Genomic DNA, 20,143 nt, shown 5'->3' on the forward strand with positions numbered 1-20,143 from the left:
CTGGGTCCCCTTCTGTTTTCTCTCTACACACTGTCCTTAGGAAAACTCATCAGCTCTTTTGGCTTTTCCTACCATCTGTATGCCGATGACACCCCGCTGTATCTTTCCACCCCTGACCTTTCTCCAAGGCTTGAACAGCAAGTTTCGTCTTGCCTCACAGCTGCCTCGCTGTGGATGTGCCATCGGCGTTTGAAGCTCAACATGTCCAAGACGGAGCTTCTTGTCTTTCATCCTAAGCCCATCCTTCAACACTCCTTTTCTGTCTCTGTGGACAACATTTCTATTCAACCAGTCCAGCAAGCCCGCAGTCTTGGTTTTATCTTTGACTCTTCTCTGTCGTGTATCCCTCAGATCCAGACCACAGCCAAGGCTTGTAGATTCTTTTTATACAATATTGCCAAAATCCGACCATATCTCTCCGCCTCTACTGCCAAGATCCTGGTCCATGCCCTAGTGGTCTCACGACATGATTACTGTAATGTCCTCCTGGCTGGACTTCCTCCTTCTCACCTCCGTCCTTTAATCTCTGCCCAGCATTCAGCTGCACGCATTATCACTTCCACCCACCGCTCTGACCACATCTCTCCTGTGTTGGCATCCCTTCACTGGCTCCCCCTCCCTTTCCGCATTCAGTATAAGCTCCTGCTGTCCACATTTAAAGCCCTCCATGGACTGGCCCCTTCCCTACTTATCAGACCTTCTTTCTCCTCACCTTTCCACTCGGGCCCTCCGTTCTAGCAGTCAAGCTCTGCTGTCTCAGCCCAGGATTTCCTCTGCCCCATCCCGGATTCGCCCCTTTTCACTCGCTGCCCCTCACTCCTGGAACCTTCTTCCCCCACAAGCAAGAGCCATCACTTCTTTTACCAGCTTCAAAACGGAGTTGAAAACCATCCTGTTCAGAGAAGCGTTCCCAGGCATTGCATAATTGTCGCTTACTATTTGATGTTCTTGTGGTGCCTGTTTATTGAACCATTTCCTGTATTGCTATGTAATGTATATGTATTATCCTACTTGAGAGTATGTATTTTCCCTGGAAAATGATTAACCATCCATTATGAAGCCTCCCCCTCCCTCCAGTCCATCTGCCTTGGTCCAGGCCTTGGAGGTAGAGAGGAACTGCTGGACCTCTTACCCTTTCCCTCCACCACTCCCTTCTCCTTCTGTGTCATGTCTTTTTAGATTGTAAGCCCGAGGGCAGGGAATCGTCTAACTAAAAAATTGTTATGTACAGCGCTGTGTAAATTTACAGAGCTTCATAAATAAAGGTTAATAATAATAATAATACCAGAAGGATGGACTCAATCAGAGAAGCATGACCTTAAGCCTCCAAGATGTGAGCAGGGCAGTGGAGGACAGGGAGTCTTGGAGAAGTTTTCATCCATAGGGTCACCATGAATCAAGGTTGACAATAAAGTTTGTCATTAATACTTTTCTTTCAATATTCCAATGTTCAATGTATAGACAAAACCTCTGTTTATGGATAGGTATTAAAATATGAATTAAAAAGATTTGCATCAGTACAAATGATCTTAACCTTTTTTGTTTTTTACATCCCTCCAATTTGTAATTAGGAGTCCACAGGTGAGTCTTTTTGTTATTCACAGTGGAAGGGATGACTTTTCTTTTTATGATGTGCAGCAACTCTGATATTTTGAAAAACAATGCAGAAGCCCTACACATCAGTGATTTGGCATTCACCCACTTGACCGAGCAACAACAGAGCTTTGCAATATATTTCAAAGCAAACCATGATTGTCATGATGGGTATTTGCATATGTCGCTCCCCTAATTCTATGCAAAACTATGAAATTAGGCAATGTGGTCAGAAAAACTGATAAGCAGCCTTGAACATGGGAAGTGAACTTTATTTTTCTGTTAAAACACAAATCAACATAATTGTATATTTTGCAGGCATTCCTCTGGTGCATGATAATATTGTGATGCTCATGTTTTACCCAAATATGACACTTTGTATGCTAGCTGTGCCCAGGCTCCTGTTACGATCTATTTTCCGCTAAGAACACAACCAAATTCATTTATCATTCTTAATGAGGAGTTTTAATGGCCCATGGTATATTTTTAAGGGTAGGTTTCTTTCATAATTCATTCCAGAGTGATAGTGATCATGCAGCATGGAAAATAGCCCTCTGTTTTTTATTATTATTATTTTTATTCTATTTTTTTTCAGGGGGAGAAGAAAATGTCACAGACTGTCATACTAGAAAATGAAAAAAAGGAAGTATGGCTGTATATATCAACAGTTCTTTTCCAGAAATGAAATTAGAAGACTGATAAGTGCTGACCCATCAAAGGTTCTAGAAGGAATGGACAGGGAAATTATGAGAGGGGTAGAGATGGATAAGAATTTCAGTTTGTTTGTTTGTTTAAATAATAAACCATACCTTCATAATTTTCTTAACAGGCTTTATTCAGATTGTCTTGATTTATCATTCTCTCTTAGATGATGAGCATATACAGACCGGCCTGAAATGCCGGCCTGTGGGTGGAGTTGGGGCATCGCATCCAGATCATGCACATCCGGACTCTGCCCACAGGGCACCATGATGCTGAGTGCCACTCCACATGGCGCTGAAGGAGCACCCTATAGCTGCACCACCATGACTATGGTGCCCTTTCAAGGGTGCAAAAAAGAGCTGCTTTTTGCAGCTCCTTTTTGCGCCCTTGGAAGGCTGGATCAGGGCCGTGGCATGAGGTTGCTGTAGCCCCAATCTGGCTAGGAAAGGGGCAGTCTGTTGAGTCCCTAAGTCCTCAAATCACAGCCCCAACGGGCCACCATCAGGCTAATCCAGGGGTGGGGCATGCACATGATCACGCAGAGACTGCGCCAAGAGCCAAAAACTCACCATGAAAGGAGTGGTGTTTTACTGCTCCTTTTTACAGCCCATTGAGGACCACAGCAGCAGGCACCCTTGGGACCATGGTGTCCATTGCCCAGGTACTGGGAGATTAGGTAGGGAGCAGCCACTGGCCATTCCTACTGCCCCATTTACTTGACCCCTAAGAGAGTGTGCCTTGCCAAGGTCACCTAGTTTCCTGTGGATGAGTGGGAATTCCCACTCAGAGTTATAGGGTGTATCCACATTGTAAAAATAATGCAGTTTGAAATCACTTTAACTACCATTGCTCCTCATACAGAATCATGGGACATGGAGTTTTGTGAGGCACCAGCACTCTTTGTTAGAGAATGCTAAAGACTTTGTAAAACTACAAACCCCAGGATTCCATAGGCTGGAGCTATAACACTTAAAGTGATGTCAAACTGCTTTATTTCTACAGTGTAGATGCATCCCTAGTTCAGCATTCAAACCACTACACAATGCTGGTTCTTCATGTCAAGGTTTATAAGACTCAAAGTTGATCAAGATAATTTGGCACCTGAAACAAAAAATCCCAGAAGTGCTTCTCCTCCTCCCCAACAGTAAAAATACAACCACGAAGCATCAGAAATAATTGCTTCCTTTTCATTATACTTCAGATTAGCTGCCAAACCTCACTCTGCCAACTGGTAGTGCCAGCCCACCAAAATATGTATTCCCATGTACTCTCTTCTGTTCTCACCTTCAACACAACTAACCTACTCTGACCACTGGTATTCTAAATATTAAAATACTGAGCCACTAGTAACAACTCTGTACACATGATCTTCTCTGTTTTCATTTTCGTTTTTAGTCAGACTATTTATTACTATAAAAAGATTAAGATATTGGCACAGTCAACAGTCAGATACCACATCCTCATTCCACAAAACCTTTTCAAGATTTAGGTGGGGGGGGGGGATTAAAACATTGGCATAATTATACAGTTATCAACAAACTTTTTCAGTGCCATATCTGTGACATTTTATATAAAATGGTATAAAGATAAAATATGTAAAAACAGTAAGATGATGGCTTGTTAAGGACAAACTCTAAAGCATTCTTACTTCATCTGTATTTAAAAGTCTTTATGGCAGATAATTACAGCTGCAAAGAACTTGGCAACTTTTATAGTTACCAGTTCCTTGCGGTCTGAAAGAAGACAATGTACATAAAATTGCTCATTTCTGCCAGGTAGGTGTTGTAAAAGAGGGAATATATATATGGCACAAGATTCTATATAAAGGGGGCAACGAAAAAAACCATGTGCAATTGACTCAACCTCCTTAGAGCCGTCAATGTCTTATAATAATGTGTGAATTTTGTGATGCTATAGGGAATGGGACTGTTAGCATTCTCCCCTTCTACTTGGATATATAGAAGATACACATCTTCGTTCAGAGTAGAATGTTGATATATTTGTGCTACGGCAGTACACCTAATGTTACATGTTTTGTATTTGGTGCTGGCCATGTGCCATAATAAATTCATTAATTCATTAATTCATTCATAAAAAGATTAAAGGAAGTTGAAGTTTTCTGACATTTTATATAATCCATTGAAACAATAAATGGCCTCATTTCAATAGGTCCAGATTTCTTTTCTGGTGATTAGAGCAAAGAAAATAGCTCCCTGAGGGTATTTACATTTTCAACAGGAAATGAGGAAGGAATCAGGAGTCCAGTTCACTAGCTTCTGCATTTCTGAAACAATGACCTCTTTCCAAATCAGGCATCATGTTTATAACACCAATAATAAGGGTTCTCAACTTTTCAGACACAGAACTGCCTGTTTCTGTTTCTGTTTAGTAGAAACAGGTCCCAGGAACGTTGCTGAAGCTGACTGGTTTTCCTGAAAACGCTACCATCACATTTGCCATTTAGCTGACTACAGTCAGCTCCAGTGGATATTGGGTGCTGACTTAGATAAATGCTTGCATCAAGCAGACAGTGTTAGTCTGTTTAGAATAAATTTCTGTGTGATTGTTCCTTCACCAAAAGCAATGAAGAAGCAAAGTTCTTATTTGGGAAGTCCTGATTCTACATTACATTGCTCTCGCAGTTGTTGTTAGGTGTCATCAATTTGCTTTGAGCAAATGACAGATCTCCACTAACAAGATAGGATGGAGGTGTTTTGTTTCTTTAGAAAGGGTTTAAAAACTTATATTTTTTACACAATAAAAATACTCAAATATACATAGAAACATATCACATTCCAATCAATACCTACCTAAATCAAAATAAAATAAAACAACATATATGTTAGTCCCCTCTCCAAATTCCCCCTATTCCCCGACAAAAAAACTAAATCTAAAACAACCTACATACTAAAATCATAAACCCCAATTAACACAAATAATGATTAAAATTGTCTTCTTACTTTCCAAACCTAGAAATACACTCAGTCTCTCAAATTTCTCAATAATGTTAACTTATTTTTATTTCATTTCTAGCCTAAAAAATCTAACCATAATTGCTTCGAGCTGCAAAACTTGCCTCCCCTCTGCCCATTATATACAGTTGATACATGGATTCAGAATATGAGGAACAGATGGAAATAATGCTTTTACGTCCCTCAGCAGATGGGTGCCAAAATCTGTCACTGCTATTGGTGGCTCTGAATCCTTAAGGTGACCCAAACTGTTCATTTACAAGCCACCAATTTCATTTGGCAGGCAGCATTTCCTATCACCACCACCATCCCAAGAAAAATGAAATAGGTTTGTGATTAAAAAAAAAAAAAAAAAAAGAATGGCTGTCTACCAGGACTTGGGATGCTCATTGATCTCCAGAGTAACCTGGTTTGCTGCATCCCCAGCACATCCCCTGTGGTTTTTCCCATTCACACTTTTAGGGATAGAAAAAACATAGGAGGGGCAGTTTCTTCAAGTATTGTTTAAGCACTTGAAGGGGTGTCATACTAAGGATAGAGCAAGCTTGCTTTCTGCTGCTCCAGATAGTAGGACACTGAACAATGGATGCAAGCTACAGGAAAAGAGATTCACCAGGCAGCTATCCATTCTGGAAAGGGGTGGAGGATTGACTTCCCCCATGACCCTTTCCAGGATGGATAGCTGCCTGGTGAACTAGGCAGCTCTCCCTCCTAGAAAGTGGCATGCGGGGGTTGATTCTCCAACCCTTTCCTGGACAGATAGCTGCCCGTTGAACCAAGCAGTTCTCAAATCCTGACTCAACCATGGAAAGCTGTTGAATGATCTTTGGACAAGTAACAATCTCTCAACCTGAAAAGAAAGAAATGGCAAATCCCGTCTAAAGAAATCTTGCCAAGAAAATGCTGTGGTAGGGTTATCTTAGGTTCACCATAAGTCAGAAATGAATCAAAGGCACAAACAATCACAGTGTTTTCTTTGTAATATATACATCCGTGCAACCAGGAAATAAATTCAAATTCTGTTCACTTGATTCAGCACCTCAAAATGGCAATCTTGATATGCTTCAGTTTTTTCCAATATTACTAAATTTCATTTATATGTGAATATCTGTCATCTGTTTTCTTTCATTTCCACAATCTGCTTTTTCTTCCAGTGTTGCTGTGACAAACACATTAGCTGTTTACTGAAACACTGGAAAGTGATCTCTCTCCAATTCCTGGATTGAAAAAGATTTTCTTAGAATTAGTCCTTAGCTTAGTGTGGAATTTGCTTGCTCAACAAAATTCCCATGGAATCAATTGGATTGAACTAAGAAACCTGGAAACCTGGTTCATAGGGTGTAATTCAACCTTTACAGAAGTCCATTTTAATGGAGGTTAGCCCTTATCCTAGGCATTCTGCACAAGGTCAACTTGTGGCATTAAGCCACAGATTTCTAGCAGTTCAAAAAAAAATCTGTTTTTCTCCTCTTTTGTCTCACTGAAGCATCATTGTTTCCAAGAGCAAATACATATTTTTCAGTCTATAATATTTTCAGCTCTTTTGGAAGACATACCTTCATTTTCCATTTGTTTCTATATTGTACTATCCCATCAATAATTCCCTGTACTATAAATAACTTAGATTTAATATATTTATACTTGAGCTGAGAGATCCCAAAGAGGTTACAAGATAATAGAGTCAATTAAATCTGTCAGTTGATTCTTTAACTTTGATATCAATTAATGAGAACTGTAACGTGCACAAATGCTAAAGTTTTTAGTTTTTGTGTCAGGATAGTACTGGGGGGGGGGGACCTGAATATCATGCAAACAATATTTGTCACCTTTATTTTCGAAATGGATAGGTAGTGTTTTGTATTAGAGAACTTGGATTATAGCAAATATAAACTATGAGCATAAAACTGTTTTATGCTGTGAAGTCGAATAAACTCTTCCAGAACACAGCCACATAGCCTGAAAAACCCACAAAAAGCTATGTTTTCTGCTGGTTTAACCATCATATCTCCATAAAGGAAATCTAATAACTATACAGTTGTAAAAGTGCAAGACTAGCCCATTCCTTCAAAACTAATAATTACCCAACGTCTTTGTACAGACATAATGATAGTTTAACTGATTTTTGTTTGTTTGTTTAGGCAGAATACTCAAATCAAGTTGAAGAACCTGAAAAAAGAGGAAGACCAGAGCTTGAAATTATTCTGCTATTTACACTATTAAGTTATTAATTTACTAGATTGTTGTAGCCATTTCAACTAATTTGCTAGATCGCACAACTAAAGCTAAAGATATGCTTGAATTAAGTAGGTTAATAGGTTTATTTATATATTCATTCATTCATTCATTAGGATGATTGCCTCTCTCTCTTTTGTGTTCAGGAAAATAGGAAAACTTGATGCCTCAAGAGAAAAAAATATTAGAATGGGAAGAAATGCATCACATGCCTCTGTTGTTAGGATCACTAGTCTCTGTGATTTCTTTGGGAAGACAGTGAAGGGGAGAGAGAGAGAGAGAGAACCTTTTGGAGCCTATGTCAGAGCAAAAGAGATGGATTTAAGGAGCAGAAAGAGAACTGAGCTTAGGAAAGTAGAAAAAAAGAATGAATAAAAAAAGATAAAAATGGGAATCTCAGCATGAAGTTGGGGTAAGTGATTTGTTTCTTTCTGAGGGAGCCAACACCCTCAGGCGGCCATGGTGCTTTCAGAATGTCTGGCCTTTTAGGCCTAGAAAGTATGGGACTGTACAGACAAGCCAAAAGGGCCAAGTGTTGGGGTGGAGTGGGAGCATGGCAACTGCATGCTGCACACCCCCATTCCACCCCCAAAGTGGTGTCATGCTGCCCGCCCAACCAGACAGCAGGCAGCAGCATGACATTTCTTCAGTGCAGCGTTTAGACATGCTGCACTGAAGAAACAGGGAAGAGCCGCACAGCAGTGGCAAGGGCACCCTTTTTCTGGGCCATTAATATCCCAGGCTCCAGCACAGAAAACATGCACTTTGCCACTGATACACATCTAATTTGGGAGTGGGGAGGGGAAAAGATAAAGTGAATCAGTTGTACAAAAAAAAAGTGCTGCACATATTTAGAAACTCTCCAAATATTCTAATTAGGAATCTTCACCCTTGATTGACTGATCTTTGTGAATATCCATTCATTGTCATACTTGTGGTAAATCAGCCTCTAGTTGAAATGCATTAGTCCTAAACAATTTCTAACAACAAGGCATTTGAATGACTCAATACAGGAAAGTCACAGCATAGAATCTGCAAGAATTGAGCATGTCTAATAATAACAGGGGTTCCTTAGAGATCTCTCATTCCTAGAACTGAAGCTAGTTTTATGTCACATAACAACAACTCAAACTAAGGGGCGATATAGACAGCCAGGAGAGGTGGCTTGAAGCTGCCCCATCTAAAACTAGATTGGAGCAGCAGCAACTGCATGCCGCGGCCCCACTCTGCCTTGCAGCCACCTGAAAAAAGAGCTTTGGAAGGGGTGATCTCTTAAGCTCCAAAGTGGCACAATCATGGCAGACCAGCACTGAAGGAAAGCCATCTGAATGTAATAGGACTTACCTCCAGGCAAGTGCCTACAAAATTTGTCTTTGCTTCTGAAGTGTTACCTGACATATATTTAATCTCTCATATATATTTGCTATTGTGGCCTTTATTCTTTTGAATTAATTGCATACTAGTCACTTTGAGCATTTGTAGCAGAAAAGTGAGGAAAGAAAACAGCAAGCTTAGTCTACTAACTGAAATAAGGAAGAGACTGTTTTTCCAGATGGGAAAATGTGCTCCTCATCCAGCTGTAAATTCAATCCCTTACTAGGGGTTTTCCTAATGAAGGAAATATACAGTTTTTATTTCACTTGGTAATATGAAAGGCTTTTTCTGAGATCTTGAAGATCTGCTACCAGTCAGAACAGACAATTCTGAGGAAAGTCAACTAATGTATGTATGACCGGATACAAGGCAATTTCCAAATTTTATTGTTTTCCTTCAATAACGTTGAACAATATGTTATCAGATTCTATCTGCTTTAACTGACCACATCAATATATGTCAAACATATATTATGACAAGTTCAGCAGATAAATATATTACCAAAGTAAGACATTATTTATTTAGTATATCTATATTACACAGTCTCCTACCAAAGAACTGCCAGTGCTTCACAGCTGCAGGAGTTTACCGCATACCGTGCAGCTGCAGACAAGTCTACATAGGGACCACCAAACACTGTGTGCAAACAAGAATCAAGGAACACAAAAGACACTGCAGACTGGGTCAGCCAGAAAAATCAGCAGTAGCAGAACTTGCTACAAACCATCCTGGGCATAAAATACTGTTTGAAAATACAGAAATTCTAGACCATGCCAACAACTACCATGTCAGGATGCACAGGGAAGCCACTGAAATCCATAAACACCTGGACAATTTCAACAGGAAAGAGGAAACCCTTAAAGTAAACAAGTTTTGGCTACCAGTCCTGAAAGATAGCAAGATGAAGACTCAACAAATGCAAATGAGAAATCTCCCAGGGTCAGGGGTTTCCCAGCAGACAATGAGCACTATCAAGCAGACACTCATCCTCTTTTGCAGACCCTCCCACCCTGAGGCCTGCCATTAGCAACAGATCAATACACTTGCAAATCACTCCTGCCTTTCCAGGCCACACAATATATATACCCAAGTCTTTTCCAGGCAAGCATTCTCTGAAGATGCCAGCCACAGATGCTGGTGAAACGTCAGGAAGAAACTCTCCTGGGACATGGACACATAGCCCGAAAACCCCACAAAAAACTATGCCAGTGGTTCCTTTTTACTACTATGTTTCATTATAGTACATAGTAGTACATGAAATCAACAGACCCTATAGACTCTAGCAGTGTTTCAGGGTTATATACACAGAATGGATGAATTTTACATTTGTTTACTCTCCATTTCCTATTCAAGCTCTAAATCATTTTGGCTAGTCCTAAATAAAGTAGACTGACTGGTTCAGTTGTTGAATGGATCTACTCTAGTTTTAAGTAAAAGTAAAATTCAAGCCTTAGAATCCATCTTTACAGCATACTCCTCTTTGTCTTTAGGGAAGCTTCTAGCTATTCTTCAGCCACTGAGTTTTAAAGAAAGTTCTAGTGGCCTTTTCAAAGCTCTACACTTTGCTTCACAGGTCATTTTCTATTTTTGCCTTCATCACTGTTTTCAAAAATGAATCTGAAAAATAATAATGAATTAGACAGCTAGTCACAGTCAAAACAAAGAATACTAAAAAGGTCAACTTTCCTGGTTTCCCCCCTTTTTTCTTCTAACAAATGAACTTGGAGACATCACAACACACATAACAGTATTTACATTGCACCCTGCGGCTAATGTTCTCTCCTTTTATTCTGCCCAACTGGAGTGTTTATCCTTTTGACTTCAACATTCCTGTCATACATATGATATTCAGCTCACTGATTTTATCATTAATCTTAAAAACATAATGAGAATCAATTCTGCATGTAGCCACTAAACTTTAGATGGTGTCTGTTTCAAAGAAGCTCATTCTTATGCAGAGTGTCTCATTAAATGGCTTTGAAACACTTGCTCATGCCCTTTCTTCTCCTAGCTGCCCTTGTAGTAGGCAAGTACTGAGGTTTTCATGGCATGCATCAGTATTAGTAGTGAAAAGTGATATCCTGGAATTAATAGTCTCACCTAAAAAGATGAGATGGCATGATCCCTTTTATATTTATGGCTTTTCACTAAGAGGTTATTTGTCTCATTACTTCTTCTTCTTTGGCATAGGCTTGTGGGAGGGGCAGTCTTGGGGAGACCATAATGCACACAACAACAGCAACAACAACAACAGTGGCAGCAGCAGCAACAACAACAGAGTTGACAGGGAAAGGGAGGTCCATAGATCATAGATCAAAAACTAAGGAAGTGTTCATTCTGGACAGCTTCCAACATGGATCTGCCAGGAGCAGGAAGCTAAAATCTGACAGCTCAGACAGAAAGCAGAAAACAAAGCAATGTGGATGACTTAGCAACAAGATCAAAAACCAGATAGCAGTCAGAGACATGGAAGACTAAGAAGCTGAAGAGAATGGTGATGGATCTTGAAGAGGAGAAGTCTAGAAATCCAGCTCTTGGAAGAATAATAGACAACACAATATTAAAACATCTTAGCATTAAGAAGGATACATGAATATCAAATTTTGTGGTATCTGATGGTAAGAGATGACAAAGATCATGGCAACCACTTCTATAAACCATTATGCAATACTGTTTCCAAAATGGAAACTGTGTAACAGTAAGATAAAGAAGATTAATAAATAAATAAATAAAAGTTTTATTTTTATACCGCCCTTCTTCAAATCAGGGCGGTGTACAACAAAGTCATATAAAAACAGTAGACACTAAGCCAATACAAATACAAAATCCGTATACAAAGAGCTAGACATTTTTAAAAACATTGCAACCTCATGCCAGTCTACAGTGCTGGCGGGGGGGGGGGGGAGAATAATAGTCTAGGGGGAAATATTCAGGGGTAAGCCTGACCGAATAAATAGGTTTTTAAACCCTTCTTAAATTGGGGTAGGGAGGTGGTTGCGCGAAGCTCTGCGGGCAGCGAGTTCCAGAGGCTGGGGGCCGAGATCGTAAAGGCCCTCTTAGAGGTAGAAACTAATCTAGCCTCCGGAACTCTTAGAAGTTGCTGCCCAGATGATCTGAGGGTGTGGGGCGGATTGTATGGGGAGAGGCGGTCGGTCCATCAGATACCCTGGGCCCAAGCCATTTAGGGCTTTATAGGTAACGACCAACACCTTGTATTGCGCCCGGAAACGAATAGGCAGCCAGTGCAGTTCTTTGAGCACTGGTGTTATGTGACTGGCCCTGGATATATTAGTGACCAGTCGGGCTGCCATATTCTGCACTAATTGCAGTTTCCGGGTATGGTACAAGGGTTGCCCCATGTAGAGCGCATTACAGAAGTCCAGGCGAGAGGTTACCAGAGTGTGTACAACAGTTTCAAGGTCCCTCTGGCCCAGGTAGGGACGCAGCTGGCGTATCCGCCGAAGCTGATAACAGGTGCTCCTGACTGTCGCATCCACTTGAGATGTAAGGTGGAGCGACGAGTCAAGGAGCACCCCCAGACTGCGTACAGAGTCCTTCACAGGGAGCATGACCCCGTTCAGGACAGGTGGAATTACCGCCATCCCTGGACCAGGGGAACCTATCACAAGTACTTCCGTTTTCTCTGGATTCAGGCTGAGTCTGTTTTCCCTCATCCAGCCCATTACCGACTCCAAACAGGCCACGAGAGGAGAGATGCCATCCCTGGTCACTGCATCAGCTGGAGACATAGAGAAGACTATTTGGGTGTCATCAGCGTACTGATAACCCCGCGCCCCATGTCTCCGGATGATCTCTCCCAGCGGTTTCATGTAAATGTTGAAAAGCATGGGAGACAGAATGGCTCCTTGAGGGACCCCAGATATTAGGGGTCTCCTGTCGGAACACACGTCTCCCAGCTGCACCATCTGGAACCTCCCGGAGAGGTAGGACCGGAACCACTGGAGCGCAGTGCCCCAGATTCCCACCTCCGCCAGGCGCTCCAGAAGGATACCATGGTCTATGGTATCGAAAGCCACTGAGATGTCCAAGAGCACCAACAGGGACACGCTACCCCTGTCAATGCCCAGACGGAGATCATCGACCAAGGCGACCATAGCAGTCTCAACCCCGTAGCCCGCCCGAAAGCCAGTTTGAAATGGACACAACATTTAGACACAACAATGCCTCTGAACTCCTTGTCAACAACAGCATTGTGCCAAAAGGTTTTGGCATCACACAACTCTATTACATTGTTTATAATGAACTAGAAATTAAATGAAATTATCTACCTATACTCATCCCTCCACATTCGCTGGGGCTAGGGGCACAGGACCCCCGTGAATGTGGAAAAATTGAAAAGAATAAAAACTGTTTATACCTGAGAGAACACCTCTCTATGAAACTCTAGGTCTTCCAGTGCAACTCTGTGATCAACATCTGCCAGACATTGACCATAGAATTGTGCTGGAAGACCTACAAATGCTTAGTGGAGTGTTTTCTCTAGGAATCTCTAGGTCCTTCAGTATAACTTTTGGTTAAAGTTGACCATAGAGTTGTGCTGGAGGACCTAGAGATTCCTAGAGAGAACATACTAATAAAATCCATGAATAATCAAATCTGCAAAAGTCAAAGCCGCAAATGTGGAGGGAGTCATGTACTTTGCTTTGTTACTTTTCCTTTACCCATCACTATTCAACCTATAGAGCCTCATTTTTGTTATGTCTTTCTACCCTAGCGGTTCACAAGATGAGAACATAAGAGTTTCCACATTCAGAGGCATTTATTCTCATAAGGAAGATTTGTATAGATAATTAACCTTAATTGAATTCATCATCTAATTTTTTTTAATTAGCTGATTTTGTAAATTAGCACTCTGATGTATTAAGTAACATGCCACCTAATATATAATGTGTGAGTATTAAACAGTTTTGTTCTGTTATATTTTCATTTCATCCATGGCCCTACATAAGTAGTGGCTTTTGGTGGAGGGAAAGGCTATTATGGCTTCACTTGGGCTAGATGCTAAAATGGCTTCATCTGGGATAACTTTAAAAAACAAAAACAAAAAAGCCCCTTTAGTTCCAGGGACCTTCCTCCAGAAAAAAAAGGTAATACAGTGAAGGCTATCCCTTATGCATTTAGTTTCTCACTGACACATATGTGGGAAGGAGGACTGGGATGTTTACATGGAAGGAGTTGCTAGAAGGAGAGATTAGAAGCATGGTGTGTGGGGGGGGGGGGAATCTAAACATCTGCTAGAAATATTAGCAGTGTGAAAAGTTACCTGACACATGCACAATGTGTGTAACCTAAGAACTTTTAGAAAACTGTATCAGGCTGTATAAGGACTAAGCTCAGGTCTTCCATTCTGTTTACAGTCAGGTTTGTCAAGGTATGGGATAGAAATACATTTTATCCAATAAAGATGGATCCTTGATTCATCAACATGGCCTTCTAATTTTTCCTGGACTTAGTATGGGAAACAATTCCTTTTCATTGGCCTCCTGTTAGCAGGACAGTGAATCCAGGTTTTAGTCGAAATCTGAAAGGAATTGTCCATGATGCTGGGTCTGATCCCCCCCAAAAAAGAAAAGTTTCAGCATTTTGAATACAGCTCTCTGTATCCACAGATTTCTTTTTATCCATGGATTCAGTCATCCATAGTTTGAAATATATATATAGTCCAAAACACAAACATTTACTATGTCATTGCATATAATGGAACTTAAGCATCCATTGATTTTGTTATCCATAGGGATTCCTGGAACCAAACCCCAGCGAGTGCCAAGGGCCCATTGTAATTTCTTTAAACCTCAAGCTAAAACGCAGAATAGCTTCATCACCCTAGTGACACAGAACATGCCAGCCACCAGTTACAAGAAGAATGAGAAATAAGGCCACTTTTTACAGCTCAAAATAAAGTACCACAGCAACAAACTGGCTCCATAAATCTAAAATAACATTTCTATATACATTTTCTTTAAAAAAAATAGAGGAGGTTGCTTCACAAGAAATTGAGATAATATTAATTGGTTTAGATTCATTCATCTGGATTGCCTTTGAGGCTTTTTACTGGGTTGTATTTCCCCCTGAAATAAATAGACACCTTGCACAGATGATTGGATTTTGAAGACTTTTGAATTAGCCAAAATGAATAAGTTAACAATGTTACTATAAGAAAAAACAATAGATAATTTTTAGAAGAATGAAAAGTATTATCACAGTATTTAAAAGAGAAAAGAGAAAGGAGGATACAAGTTGGATTCGAGAGTTAATTTATTTAGTAATGAACCGAAATACATATTAAGCTCTAATTGTTTAAGGTAAATGGAAAAACATTTAAAACATACATGTGTCAAAGGATAGGAGGTGGGGAGTCATTTTTAAGTTAGTCTTGTATTTGTGGTTGTGTGGTTTTTTGTGGTTTGCCTCCTGTCTGCTCATTGGCTGAAATAACTGGATGGAGAAAGCTGTAGTAGGCTTCCCCAGATCAGGTATAAGGCTAAATAAGCTGGCTGGTAGTCTGCTCTCAGTCCTATTGTAATCTTTGTCTCACCCTCCCAACTTCTTTGCATAGGCAGGCAGGACAGTTTTTCTTTGGCTACTTGGCTTGTTAGTTCAAGGAGTGTCAATTGTTACAACTGTGGAGGGACAGCAGCTTGGTTCATGGATCCTATTACTAACCCCAATAGCCTATTTCGTCTCTAACTGAACTTTGATATCATACTCCATCCTGAAACGGGTACCTAGTCACATAGGCCTGGATGAATGCACCCCAGTGTGATTCAGCCAGGAAGCATTAAGGGCATGTAGGTAGAAAGGTATCCTTTGAAATTCAAATCCATTCCTTCAGTTTCAGAGACAGGGACGGCTACTTGTCACCCATTTGAACAACAAAGGATTTGGCCATATGGATCTGCCATCTCTTTGTTTGGGATGGCTACATTTTATTGCCCTGTTGTTTCCAGGGGTCTGTTGTTTCCTCCCATGGAAATTTCCACCTCAGATTCCCAAGAATCTGCCCGCAAAGTGAAAAAAATATAAGAAGGAGCTGTTTGTTCTTTGTATTCAGCTTTTTGGGTGAAATCAGATATGATTTCATCCTATGGTTCTCAGACTGCTATCCACTTTTCAGACAGCAGCCTGAATCTATCTAAATTTCCCCCTAATTTGGACTTCTGGCCTATGTACTAGTAATGTATGGTCCTGTCCTTCTAATCTCTATCCCATTTAACCTACTTCTATTTTGTTAGCTCTTGTATGAGTATGTGAATGTATACTTTTGTGTGAATGTTGTAACCTCATTGTTGTATCAATAAAACTACATTTGAATCTTGCATTCTCAACATCTAGTTTCTTGGAACTGGTATAGAAAGTCAAAAAAATCCCTGCTTTTTAAAGTTACAAAAAAGCCTTCTCGCTGCTCCCTTGACTTTGATAGGGGAATTAATTAATTTGGATAATTAGAGCAATTTGGGTAACAAGATTGGTGGGAAATGCGGGCAGCCTGTAGCCAGGGGTGCTAAAGTGCATTTAGCATTTTGGGGTGTAGACGTAGGGAAAGAGCACTAGATCTCCCAGACTATGATTTTAAATTTTGTGCAGGAGTGTATGAGAAACTCTGTGTGTGTGAGCCACAAGGGCTAACTATTGAGGGCGGAACTTTTATCCTTTCCATTTTCCAGCTGTGTTTTTCATCTGCAACCCTGCGAGGGGACAGAGCTGAATGCAGACGGTACCCTGGGAGCCAAATCTAGGTGCACCACATAGACTCTCTGTTCCAAAGGGCTGTTGTGGGTTGAGAACAGAATACTAGAGACTTTTGTTAAGATCCAGTCACTCTCCTTCTCACCCCCACTCAAACACACATCTGCTTAGGAAAACCACACATCCCAAATGACACAGAAAACCATTTTCTGTGTTGCATCTCTTAGCAATTCTTTTGTGCTGAGTGCTTGGTTGTTGTTTTTTTAAAGGACAGATCAATGTATTTGTGCCTGCCTCTCAAGACTGTCACCCACGTGGGTGCCAAATCAAAATTTGTAAGTGCAGACCAGTGTATCTGTGCTTGTCTCTCCAGACTGATACATGCATTGGTGATAATCACAATTGGGTTTAGAATTTTTCCCAAGGTGGAGGAAGCCCCCTCCCCCAAAAAAGGTTCATAGGCAGAGTTTAGTTAAGAAACCTCAATCCCTCTCTCCCTTGGTGCTCAGCTGGTGACAGGTTTAAGTTCCCCTGAATTCATTCACCCCACCACAGCTCTGCTAGGTGCACTATGTTGGATTTCCCCCCAAATTAATCTCAATGGTTCCAGGTGCAACCTCAGAGAAAGGTCTCTCCTTGTCCCACTAAACATACTGGAGACAGTGGTAGGACCAAGGGAAAACCATCTCCTTGAGATCACAAAATCTCAGGTTTCTTGAAGTATTATAAATAGTGAGTTGTATTCAGTGGTGGTTTTACACTAGCAGACAAAATCCCACTTGTGCAATGCAGAATACCAACTTTCATTACTTTAGCTACTCACTGGAAATATCAGTGCTCACAGGGGAGGGGAAAAATATTAGTGGTGGTATGAGAGAGCTGCAATAAGAAAGGGAGCTATGAAAAATGGCATGTCTCACCTTTTACAAGCTGAAATGCTTTCTGCCAGTGTATAGGAAAGTCACCATTGGTTGCAGTGGTACAGCCCAATGAGTGAACATTGTCTAATTATCCTTGAGAAAGAATGTAGCATTGTTCTCAGTCAGTTATAGCATATTTTATATGTTGAGTCCTGACACTAACTCTGAGCCTCAGTCATCTTGGGGAACAACCTTTTGACCCACACTGGCCCATGTTTATATGTATGAAAGACGTTCTAAGACTTATAATTTACTCTTCTTTCTTCTGGGAAAAATGATCACAGACATCTACACAAAAGTGAGTTATTTCCAGCATTCATTGTGCATTGAAGCTAATTCCCAAGGGAGATATTGTGACCTGTAAATTATGTGAACAGTAAAAAAATAAAAAATAGATGGCTGAACTCTCCAGGAATTCCTCTTCTACTTCAGTCTTGTTTTTTCAAGTGATGATTTTTTTTATCAAAAGAAAAATCTTAGTGACATACATAACGTGTGCAGCAGTCCCATTAAATTGATGACAAGAAGGTAGGTGGTTGAAATAGAAAGTAGCATCTGGTGCTTTCTAAATTCCCAGTTAGACTACTGCAATGTGCTCAATGTGGGCTGATGACGACTCAGAAACTGCAGCAATGTAGGCTGCTCACTTGGCTTCCTTTCAGATGTCATATAACACCTGTTCTGAAGAAATTGTACTAGCTGACAGTATGTTTTCATTCTGAATCCAATGCTCTGGCAATAACATTTAAAGCCTTATCTGGCTTGGGAATTTGATACTTGGGGGAGCACCTCTCTCTATATATGCTTGCCTGAGATCTGAGATATATTGGAGAGGCCCTTCTCTGTGTCTCATCAGTAGAAGAAATACATTGTGCAAGGACATGGGAGAGGGTCTTTTCTGCCATGGCACCTTGCTTGTGGAATTCCCTCCCCCTGAAGGCCTGATTCATGCCACCACTGGAATTATTTCAGCACCAAGGTAAAAAAAACAAAAACAAACCCTAGTTTTCTACTAAATCCTTGAGTCCAAACTGATTTTATCCAGTCTGCACATGCATTATGATTCAAGATTGTTTTAACTGGTTTAAATTGTCTGTTTTTAAATTGAAAAACCATTTACTATATTTTAATCTTTTAAAACTTTTGTAATTGTTGTTTCAATTTGATTTTATTGTAAGATGCCCTGAGGAAAAAAATGTAATAAATAGATAAATAAATGTTATTGGTATAGTTAGACTGAACTTTAACGTTGTTAAACCTATTTCTGCCATGGGATTTATCTACTTTCTACATATCCAATATATAATAGTATGCTACAATCTGAATTGGCACATTAAGGTGTATTCCAGGAGGGTCTATACATTACCTGAGGCACATCCTACTGAACTCTGTGGGGTTTGTTTGCATGAAAACATGTATATGATCAGAGGCATTTCTCCTAGCAAAAATCATTATCTGATTTCCCTCTAATGAACATCTTACTACAGATTGGCTTAGAATGAATATTAACCTTCTAGTTCTCCTAGTGTATTTTGTCGTATCTCAATAAACCCGTGGGAGAAAATGAAGGCCCCACTGTTTGGAAATGAACAAAGAGAGATATTTAAAAGCAGCTCATTTCAAGCCTTGCATTATCCCAACAGAGTAAAATCTGAATTCTTGCCTGAGGAAAAAAATGTAGCAAGTTTTCAGCTCACAGCACTAAGCAATAACCAACAGTATCACTATTTTTTATTGTGCAACAGATCATCTGAAAGTTGCCTACATTTCTGCCAGCCCCCCAAAAACCTATATTGTCCCATATTTTCTATAAACAGAAGAATAAATTATCTTGTTTTACAATTTCATGTCTGAATAAAGGCTTGTGTAGATAAGTGGAAAGCCATGTTGTTATGCATATTTGCTTTTCCATCTACATCTCATCTTGGTAGCACTCATGAAGTTAAATTCTCAAATGATCCACCTCACACTAATTCAGTTTTTATTGTTATGTTGATGAATTTCAGTCACAGTGGACTGTGGCATTCTTGGGTGCATTGTAAGAAAGTGGGATAAAGAACTTCAACTTTGTAATGGAGCCTGTCAGGACAAGTCTATTCTTTTATAACCTGATCAGAATCTATACAATTTATTTGTATGGTTAATTATTACATTTGTATAATTCTTCTTGTATATGTTTGAAACACAGTTGCTGTGTTAATGAATGTCCCAAATCAATGTGTAGCATGGGTATAACAAGAGAAACGGTAGGCATTCACAAAGTTGAGGGGGCTATTTCTAAGAAAAGGCCTGAACAAACAGGCCAAAATAAAGCTGCTTTGGGTCACTTTGAAGGTATGCTGTTTAAATGATGCATGCGTCCTAAGAGGCCAGAAGCTGCACCAAAGCCAGGCTCCAGTCCTAAGGACTGGAGCACAGCTTTGGTGCAGCTTCTGGCATCTTAAGACACACGTGTCATTTAAACAGCATACCTCCAAAGTGACCCAAAGCAGCTTTATTTTGGCCTGTCTGTTCGGGCCCAAAGTCTCCCTCCCCTCTCTCTTTCTCTCTCTCCCCTCTCTCTGATATACATAACATCTGTGCACTTATATGTTAATCATGCAATTATTTTATAGTTAACATCTATATAGGTTCACAAACGTT

The sequence above is a fragment of the Sceloporus occidentalis genome, unplaced genomic scaffold (assembly GCF_023333645.1).
Source record: "Sceloporus occidentalis isolate IW3139 unplaced genomic scaffold, rSceOcc1.0.p SCAF_1, whole genome shotgun sequence".
Classification (NCBI taxonomy): Eukaryota; Metazoa; Chordata; class Lepidosauria; order Squamata; family Phrynosomatidae; genus Sceloporus; species Sceloporus occidentalis.